General features: G+C 32.9%; 1 long non-coding RNA gene across 1 annotated transcript; it reads right to left on the reverse strand.

The window, feature by feature from the left end:
* Positions 1 to 3,894: 3,894 nt before the first annotated feature.
* LOC136271710 (uncharacterized) lies at positions 3,895 to 8,699 on the reverse strand. The gene is made up of 2 exons (XR_010709656.1): positions 8,121 to 8,699; positions 3,895 to 4,187 (listed from the first exon to the last, which is right to left on the reverse strand). It is a non-coding gene; the product is annotated as an uncharacterized lncRNA (long non-coding RNA).
* Positions 8,700 to 11,247: the final 2,548 nt, after the last annotated feature.

Genomic DNA, 11,247 nt, shown 5'->3' on the forward strand with positions numbered 1-11,247 from the left:
TTAGTATGTATAAAATTCCATAAACAATTTTACAAAGCTTTGGATTTTAGTTGCACAATGAAAAAATGAGGGATTGCACGATAAAACATGCTCATTTTGAAATTTAAAGCATTGTTGATTTCTTTTACTAGATAGAGATATGCACAAAATGATGTTGCTCTGTGATGCTTTGCCGAGATTAAAAGCATGAGAGAGAGAGAGAGAGAGAGAGAGAGAGAGAGAGAGAGAGAGAGAGAGAGAGAGATCTGAGGCACATGTAGTAAAAATTATTACATACATTAGTCTTACTGTAAAAATTGTTTACAATGTAGATGTGTTCTGCATGTAAAGTTTACCTAAAATGAATCAATAAAATTCAATATATATAAAAGATAAACTAATCTCAAAGAATTTACAATGGTTCTGTGAAATAATCAAATCTTGAGAAAAATGTTTTATAGATATCAGGGAACATAAATCTAAAATCTGAACTTAAAGTTCTTTTCATCTTGCACTCTGTTTTACATGCTCTTTCACAGGCGATAATCATATATAACGGCGAGCCACACAAAAGTTCTAATTTTAATTAGACTGAATATTTACCATGTCAAATATATTTATTTAATTAAGCACAAGCCTGTCTGAGTTCTTTAATTCATTAATTAAGTGGAGGTGATATGGTAAAGATCTGCTATATTCAAATATTTAGGGTAAAGTTATCATCATGCAAACATGCACTCTAATTACAACATTCTTCTCTTGTGTGCCTTTGGACCCCCACCCCTTTTAATTGCACAGTTTTACAGTGTGTGCTGTGTTGTTCAATAAAAAATAAGACATACATATACAGAATAATAAATAGAAATTCAAAAGAGTAGTGTGCAAAACATACACGTGAAAATACATTGGACAGATAATATCCCGAGATTTCTCTGACTCAAATGCCCGCTTTTATATTGTTACCATGCGCGGATCCAGAAAATTTTTCCAGGGGGGGGGTCCGAAGGATAATTGTGTTTGCCAGGGGGGGGGGGGGGGTCCGAGGCATATTTTCGCGATAATTTTACTATGTAAATTTAATAAATTTTCATTTTCCAGGGGGGGTCGGGACCCCCCCGACCCCCCCACTAGATCCGCGCATGGTTACGCACGTCAAAAGCGGAGGTTAGAGTCAGAGGAATGTCGGAATAGATTGAAAAGTGCACAAACACTTTGAAAAGAAAAAGTCAATACGATATATCCTGTATTGAAACATACCTTTATAATCTGTCATACGTTAGTTGAGCTGAAATTTCCACTATCGCCATCTTGCAGGCCATTCTTCTGATACACCGCTATCAGCTGTTGTTCGCAGTCAAAACATGGCGAGTTGACATGGTGAATCGTACGATAATTATTTCGGTTAAAACTATTAAGACTAATAAAAAACTAACAACGTAATTATCGACCGAATTAACGAAATTGTTTCAATAAACACTCTGATTAACTATATAAAAAAGGAGTTCGGTTTTATGACCTGTACGAAATCTTTTCAGCAGAAGTTACTTTCAGTGTGAATTTTGCACTATTTATTAAACCAATAACGAGGAATCAACATTTCCGGAAAAATCAATATTTAAACCCCGATATCTCTGCAATGCAGTATCCGATTTTAAAACGAATTTAAGTTTTGTATTTAGCATTGCAAACTCTACAATATGCATCTAATTTTATGTTTTTTTTATATAGTTTAATGATCAGTACGAATTGTTGCAGTAGAAGTTACTTTCAGTGTGAATTTTGTACTATTTTTTAAACCAAGAACGCGGCATCAACATTTCCGGGAAAATCAGTTTTTAAACCCCGATATCTCTTTAATGCATCCTCCAAATTTCAAACGGTTTTCAGCATTACATTCAGCATAAAAAGCTCTACAAACTACGTATACGTTTTTTGTTTGATCAAAAAATTCAATTTTTCGAAAAATTTGATTCGCTTCCGGTTTCGACCGGAAGTGACGAATAATTATTATATAGCCTCATTACAGAGGTAAATCGACCAAATCATAACCATTGAAAATTTCAAGCCTCTATCTTAAAGCATTTTTGAGAAAAGTCCCGGACAAAATGACTTTTTTAAAATTTTAAAAATGACGTAACGTCAAAACGGAAGTGACGTTGTCTGTAAAACTTAAACATCTGTGAGGGACAATAACTTGCTAAAATCTCTGGAAATTTCATTGAAATCGGTTGAAAACTTTTTGAGTTATGAAGCAAAAAAGGAGTCAGAAAAAAAAGAAAAAGTATAATAATAATAACTAGAGCAAAGCTCGTTGCAAAGCAACGAGTGGGTCTTCCGTTCATGTCAAGAGTAAAGCTTGATGTTCATGCAAGAAGCAGAGTGTTTTAATCAATAACAAGAGCAACTTAAAGTAAAAGATAAAAATAAATACGAATGATACTATGTACGAATTAACAAAAACCTTAACGATTCTAAGAACGACTTAACAAAAATATAATTCCGAAGGTGTCAAAGTACTTAACAAAATTCGAATTATTTTTGGTACGAGTTTGAATTTTACGCTATTTTTGAAACCAAAAACGCAGAATCAAAATTTCTGAAAAATCAATTTTTAAACCCCGATATCTGTTATGCATCGTCCGATTTAAAAACGGATTTTAGTTTTGTACTCATCATGAAAATTACCGTAGGTTACATATGTTTAATTTTTAATATTGAAAAACAATGAAAAACTAAAACAAGAGGCAAATGGGCCACATCTCTCACCTGAGGAACAATAGGTATGATAAAATCAGCTTAATGGGGTCACAATGCAAACTACCTGGACAATGTACAATAATACCTGTAGATCCTGTATAAATAAAATCCATTTTCCCCCCTAAATATTTTTATGTTTATAATCATAAGTTCCTTTTCTAAAAGGATGATTTTATATTGATTTTATAGTCATATCGCATGTTGAGTATTGCAGTTCTCAAAAAGATCCTTAACAATAGTTTATATATGTATTATTATAAAAATTATTATATTCATATACTCTGAATCTTCTTGTGAGGCCAAAGAACTGTCCTTGGGCCAAAGTCTTAACAATTATAAAGAATCATCTGGCTGATTAGTTTCGGAGAAGAAGATTTTTAAATATTTACTCTATATATTCCTATGTTTAACTTTGACCCCCCCCCCCCACCCATTGTGGCCCAAACCTATCCCCGGGGTCATGATTTTCACAACTTTGTATCTAACAGTACATGTACCTGAGGATGTTTCCACATACATGTAAGTTTCAGCTTTCCTGGCTGATTAGTTTCTGAGAAAAAGATTTTTAAAGATTTTCTCTATATATTCCTAATATGTAAAAATCCATTCCCCCCATTGTGACCCCACCATACCACCTGGGACTATGATTTGAACAAACTTGAATCTACACTACCTGAGGATGCTTCCACTTTAATTTGAGCTTTTCAGGCCTAATAGTTTTTGGGAAGAAGATTTTCAAAGATTTTCTCTATATATTCCTATGTAAAACTTGATCCCCCTCTTGTGGCCCCTCCCTACCCACGGGGACCATGATTTGAACAAACTTGAATCTACACTACCTGAAGATGCCTCCACACAAGTTTAAGCTTTTCAGGCCGAATAGTTTATGAGAAGAAGATTTTTGAAAAATACCAACAAATTTTCAATAATTCTCAATTACCTCCCCTTTAAAGAGGGCGTGGCCCTTCATCTAAACAAACTTGAATCCCCTTCACCTAGTGGTGGTGCTTAGTGCCAAATTTGGTTGAAATCTGCCCAGTGGTTCTTGAGAAGAAGATGAAAATATGAAAAGTTTACAACAACGACAACGACAAATTGTGATCAGAAAAGCTCACTTGAGCTTTTGGCTCAGGTGAGCTAAAAACAAAATAAAGGAAACATAATTGCATACTTTTATTGAAAAACAATTTTTCACAGCTAACAATTGTAAATTACTTTAAACAGCCATAATTTTGTTTGTTATAATTTCTTATCAAACACAAACCACAACAAGGCATGATGTTTTCTTAAAGTTCCATTACAGTAACTGTTCATGAATTATCCGATTTAATTTGAATTACTGGTAAATAGTCTGTAGAACACATTAAGGAATATGCATGTGGGTAGAGGTGACAGGTTAACCTCAAGAGCTGAAAAGAATGAACAGGTAAAAACCATGTGGCCACCAATAGCTGAAATAAAAAAAATTAATAAGCTGTGTTAATACATGTACCGGTACTAATAATAGCTGTATTTACATTAACATATGCATAGTATTTCTGAAAAAAAAAATACACTGGCCAAGCAGTGTAATTAGTGTGACATATCCCGATACATGACATTAGATGGCACAGGACAGTTTTTTTGATACATTTCATTGTAGCCTGGGGACGTGTGTCTTCGGAACCCTGTAACTAGAATTTCCTCAGTTCCCATTCACCACAAATACCTTTAATTCACTCTTTATAAGGCCAATCACAAATTTCTGAAGAAAATTACTAGTCAATTAACCTGTAAAATTTTCTACATACTGGTTTTTGTGAGATTTTGACCCTTCCCCAATTTGCTAATTTTTCATGATTTTTCAGCTTTTTAGACCTCCCCCAGCCAACTCCCTGCAAAGGGTTGACCTTCCGTACCATGGGCATGTTGCACCATCACATGTCAGAAACTTACCGGTGTATAGTTTATAATGCCCCGTCCACCTACTTTTCGTGTTATTTACCCTCCCGTCTGTAACTTGCATTTTCACTGTCTAAAGTCAACACAACAGTCATAGCCGCAGGTTTCGCATTTTACTTCTGAATCTCATGTACCTAACATATGGGGCCTACATATTGAATATCAATTTCAACAAGAGACATCCCTCTAACTAATGATAATCATTAAAAATCATTTCATGAATTTTAGCAACACTCATAAGCCTTCAAGTACACCAACTCTCAATTTTACAAAAATTTTGACGGGTACTTTATCCGTAAACTGTCCCTTGCTGCCTTTAACTTACACTAACATTCTCTGAATAGTCATCTTGTCTTAAACTTACAAAGCTTATGCTATTCTGAGAAAAAGTATACCTCATTTTGCGAATTCCATTAAGGATTAAGAAAAATATGGCCATTTAAGTGAACCCAGCATTTCCACTTTCTTCTATTTAACACAGATTCATAGGGCTCTCCATAAATAAAGCATCTTTACCTAATCTTATAGTGGTCAACTGTTGTTCAACCTCCCTAAATAAGAAACCTTATTCAAAACTACATACATATACATGATATTTTCATGACAAAAGCATCACATCACTTAGAAATACCCTTACATGTATACCCTCCCCCTATTTTTTGATTTTCCTAAGAAGCATAAGTTTGAACACTTTAACCTAATATTATGAAACTTGTGGCAATTCCCTTGAGTCATTTCTCACACATATTTAAAAACAACCATCACTGATATTGAAAATTGATCTTTTCTTGATAAATGGATGAAATGTAACATTTTTTTTCACAAAAAGACATGCAGCCAAACATGTGATTTCTTGTTTTCATGAAACAGTAAGCTTATAATCATTTTTAGTGATTATCTTATTTATTCTGGTTCCTAGTCTCCTTTTAACTTTGCTAAAATAGTAAGACCTACAAGTGTGATGTCTGCTCTTAATTAAAATGAAATTCAAATACAACCGGGTACCTGGGGACGGATGAGAATTCCATGATAAATGTTCAAATTTTACATGTTTTCCTACATTTTTGATGCATATATACAATAAAAGGGTAAACATTTGTTGTTTCTTGGTCATTTCGAGAGTAATTATTATAGCAGATGTTATTTCAAGGTCAAATGTACATTTACATATCCAACATGTAATGGTAATGGAGACAATTGGAAAGAGGGGGTAGCTTTTTGAATTCTGTAAATATATCTAAAATATCACTTTTGGATAGGAAAGAGCAAAAACTTGAGTTTTTTGACATATTGTATACTTTGATAACTGCATTTGTCTACATGTGAATTTTATTTGAAAGAAAAATATGCTGTTTTAAAAAAATTGAGTTATATAAGTCAGGTTGCTTAATGTTATTTCATGAAATCAGACAGCAAAATTGCTGCAAATTTATAATTTAAATAATTCAATTGATCAAAACTCTTTTACTGTGCAGTATTAATTCTTATCTCGGTAATTAACTTAAGCCTATTAATTGTCATCAGGATAGGAAATACCTACTTTCTAAGCCAATTTACTCTAGTGGTGGTCATTCTACACATTTAAAAGGGATTTACTTCCCTTGTATATTATAGCTAATAAATCATGTAATGACATATATAACCAACAAAATCATCCATTTTCCCAAAATAGACTACTTTTGGTACAAAATCCACTCAAAATTACAGTTAAATGAGAAATCTGAAAATACCATGTAGTCTTGAAACTTACACGAACATTCTCTAAAAAGTCATCTTGTCTTAAACTTACAAAGCTTATGCAATTCTGAGAAAAAGTATACCTCATTTTGCCAATTCTATTAAGGATTAAGAAAAATATGGCCATTTAAGTGAACCCAGCATTTCCACTTTCTTCTATTTAACACAGATTTATAGGGCTCTCCATAAATAAAGCATCTTTACCTAATCTTTTAGAGGTCAACTGTTGTTCAACCTCCCTAAATAAGAAACCTTATTCAAAACTACATACATATACATGATATTATCATGACAAAAGCATAACATCACTTATAAATACCCTTACATGTATACCCTCCCCCTATTTTTTGATTTTCCTAAGAAGCATAAGTTTGAACACTTTAACCAAATATTATGAAATTTAAATGCTTCTATTCTGATCAATTGAATTTTTAAGCAGCGTGAAATTAAAACCATCGCAATTGATACTTTAGTCAAAATCATGAAATTTTAACACGGTGGAATTAAAACGACTTACAGTATTTCATCCGAACAGCCTCAAAGTATAATTTTCTGCTATACCATTTTTTTTAAATGAATTCTACTGGGGTTTTTTTTTGCAAATAAATTTAGCGAGGATTTTTTTCTCTTTTCTTATTAATGACAGGTTTTAAAAACAATATCATGTTAAGTATGTATAAAATTCCATAAACAGTTTTACAAAGCTTTGGATTTTAGTTGCACAAGGAAAAAATGAGGGATTGCACGATAATACATGCTCATTTTCAAATTTAAAGCATTGTTGATTTCTTTTCCTAGATAGAGATATGCACAAAATGATGTTGCTCTGTGATGCTTTGCCAAGATTAAAAGCATGAGAGAGAGAGAGAGAGAGAGAGAGAGAGAGAGAGAGAGAGAGATCTGAGGCACATATAGTAAAAATTATTACATACATTTGTCTTACTGTAAAAATTGTTTACAATGTAGATGTGTTCTGCATGTAAAGTTTACCTAAAATGAATCAATAAAATTTAATATATATAAAAGATAAACTAATCTCAAAGAATTTACAATGTTCTGGGAAATAATCAAATCTTGAGAAGAATGTTTTATGGATATCAGGGAACATTAACCTAAAATCTGAACTTAAAGTTCTTTTCACCTTGTACTCTGTTTTACATGCTCTTTCACAGGCGATAATCATATATAACGGCGAGCCAGACAAAAGTTCTAATTTTAATTAGACTGAATATTTACCATGTCAAATATATTTATTTAATTAAGCACAAGCCTGTCTGAGTTCTTTAATTCATTAATTAAGTGGAGGTGATATGGTAAAGATCTGCTATATTCAAATATTTAGGGTAAAGTTATCATCATGCAAACATGCACTCTAATTACAACATTCTACTCTTGTGTGCCTTTGGACCCCCACCCCTTTTAATTGCACTGTTTTACAGTGTGTGGTGTGTTGTTCAATACAAAATAAGACATACATATACATAATAATAAATAGAAATTCAAAAGAGTAGTGTGCAAAACATACACGTGAAAATAAATTGGACAGATAATATCGCGAGATTTCTCAGACTCAAATGCCCGCTTCTATATTGTTACGCACGTCAAAAGCGGAGGTTAGAGTCAGAGAAATGTCGGATTAGATTGAAAAGTGCACAAACACTTTGAAAAGAAAAAGTCAATACGACATACCCTGTATTGAAACATACCTTTATAATCTGTCATAAGTTAGTTGAGCTGAAATTTCCACTATCGCGGTCTTGCAGGCCATTCTTCGGACACACCGCTATCAGCTGTTGTTCGCGGTCAAAACATGGCGAGTTGACATGGGGAATCGTACGATAATTATTTCGATTAAAACTAATAAGACTAATAAAAACTAACAACGTAATTATCGATCGAAGTAAGGAAATCGTTTCGATAAACACTCTGATTAACTATATAAAAAAGGAGTTCGGTTTTATGACCTGTACGAAATCTTTTCAGCGGGAGTTACTATCAGTGGGAAGTTTGCACTATTTTTTAAACCAATAACGAGGAATCCACATTTCCGGAAAAATCAATATTTAAACCCCGATATCTCTGCAATGCAGTATCCGATTTTAAAACGAATTTAAGTTTTGTATTTAGCTTTGCAAACTATACAATATGCATATAATTTTATGTTTTTTATTAAGTTTTATGACCAGTACGAATTGTTACAGTAGAAGTTACTTTCAGTGTGAATTTTGCACTATTTTTGAAACCAAGAACGCGGCATCAAAATTTCCGGGAAAATCAGTTTTTAAACCCCGATATCTCTGTAATGCATCCTCCGAATTTTAAACAGTTTTCAGCATTAGATTCAGCTTAAAAATATCTACAAAATACGTATACGTTTTTTGATTGATCAAAAAATTCAATTTTTCGAAAAATTTGATTCGCTTCCAGTTTCGACCGGAAGTGACGGATTTTTATTATATAGCCTCATTACAGAGGTAAATTGACCAAATCATAACCATTGAAAATTTCAAGCCTCTATCTTAAAGTGTTTTTGAGAAAACTCCCGGACAGAATCACTTTTTTAAAATTAAAAAAATGACGTAACGTCAAAACGGAAGTGACGTTGTCTTTAAAACTTTAACATCTTGGAGGGACAATAACTAGCTAAAATCTCTGGAGGTTTCATTGAAATCGGTTGAAAACTTTTTGAGTTATGAAGCAAAAAAGGAGTCAGAAAAAAAAGAAAAAGTATAATAATAATAAAAAGAAACCGAAGAAAAACAAAAGGGTCTTCCGTTGGAAAACGGAAGACCCTAAAAAGAAACCGAAGAAAAACAAAAGGGTCTTCCGTTCCGGAAACGGAAGACCCTAATAAAAAGAAACAATAGAATAACAAGAGGGTCTTCCGTTGGAAACGGAAGACCCTAATAATAATAACTAGAGCAAAGCTCGTTGCAAAGCAACGAGTGGGTCTTCCGTTAATGTCGGAAGTAAAGCTGGAAGTTCCTGTAAGAAGCAGAGCTCTTAAACCAACAACAAGAGTAACTTAAATAAAAATATGCGAAAAATCGAATATTCCTGGTACGACTTAACAAAATACGAATGATTTTTAGTACGACTTAACAAAAACCTTTCCGATTTAAAGAACACCTGCACAAAAAAAATCCGAATGTGTTCAGGTACGACTTAGCAATTATTTTTGGTACGAGTTAATTTTACTTTGAACATTACGCTATTTTTTAAACCAAGGCCGCGGAATCAAAATTTCCGGAAAAATCAATTTTTAAACCCCGATATCTCTGTAATGCATCGTCCGATTTGAAAACGGCTTTCAGTGTTAGATTCAGCTTAATAAGCTCTACAAAACACATATTCTTTTTCGATTTGATCAGAAAATTCATTTTTTCGGAAAATTTGTTTCACTTCCGGTTTCGACCGGAAGTGACAAAATACATTTTTTTTGTCAAATGCCATAAGTAAATCCGCAGATTTACAATCACAGAAAATTTCAAGTCTTTATAAACAACCGTTTACTAGAAAAGTCCTGGACAAAATCACTTTTTGAAAATTTTTAAAATGACGTAACTAGAAAACGGAAGTGATTTAATGACTGAAACTGCAAAAGCTTCAAGGGACAACAATTTAACATAATCTCTGAAAATTTCTTGCAAATCGGTTGAATAGTTTTTGAGATATAAAGCAAAAAAGAAGTCAGAAGGAAAAACAAGAAGATTAATAATAATAAAAAAAAACAATAGAATAACAAGAGGGTCTTCCGTTGAAAACGGAAGACCCTAATAATAGAAAGAAACCGAAGAATAACAAGAGGGTCTTCCGTTGAAAACGGAAGACCCTAATAAAAAGAAACCGAAGAAAAACAAAAGGGTCTTCCGTTCCGGAAACGGAAGACCCTAACTAGAGCAAAGCTCGTTGCAAAGCAACGAGTGGGTCTTCCGTTAATGTCAAGAGTAAAGCTTGATGTTCCTGCAGGAAGCAGAGTGTTTAAATCAATAACAAGAGCAACTTAAACTAAAACATTAAAAAAATCGAATAATTCTTGGTACGACTTAACAAAATACGAATGATACTTTGTACGAATTTACAAAAACCTTAACCATTCTAAGAACGACTGAACAAAAAAAATTCCGAAGGTATCAAAGTACTTAACAAAAATCGAATTATTTTTGGCACGAGTTATTTAACTTTGAACTTTACGCTATTTTTGAAACCAAAAACGCAGAATCAAAATTTCCGAAAAATCAATTTTTAAACCACGATATCTGTTATGCATCGTCTGATTTAAAAACGGATTTTAGTTTTGTACTCATCATAAAAATTACCAAAAGTTACATATGTTTAATTATTACTATTGAAAAACATGAAAAACTAAAACAAGAGACAAATGGGCCACATCGCTCACCTGAGGAACAATAGGTATGATAAAATTAGCTTAATGGAGTCCCAATACAAACTATCTGGACACTGTACAATAATACATGTAGATCCTGTATAAATAAAATCCATTTCCCCCTGGATACTCTAATGTTTATAATCATTTGTCCCTTTTGGATGATTTTATAGTCATATCACATGTTGAGTATTGCATTTCTCAAAAAGATCCTTAACAATAGTTTATATATGGGATATAAACTTACATCAAACTCTTAACCTTCTTGTGAGGCCAAAGAACTTAACAATTATAAAGAATCATCTGGCTAATTAGTTTCTGAGAAGAAGATTTTTAAATATTTACTCTATATATTCCTATGTTAAACTTTGACCCCCCCCCCCACCCATTGTGGCTCAAACCTACCCCCGGTATCATGATTTTCGTAACTTTGTATCTACACTACC

Source organism: Magallana gigas, chromosome 9 (assembly GCF_963853765.1).
Source record: "Magallana gigas chromosome 9, xbMagGiga1.1, whole genome shotgun sequence".
NCBI lineage: Eukaryota > Metazoa > Mollusca > Bivalvia > Ostreida > Ostreidae > Magallana > Magallana gigas.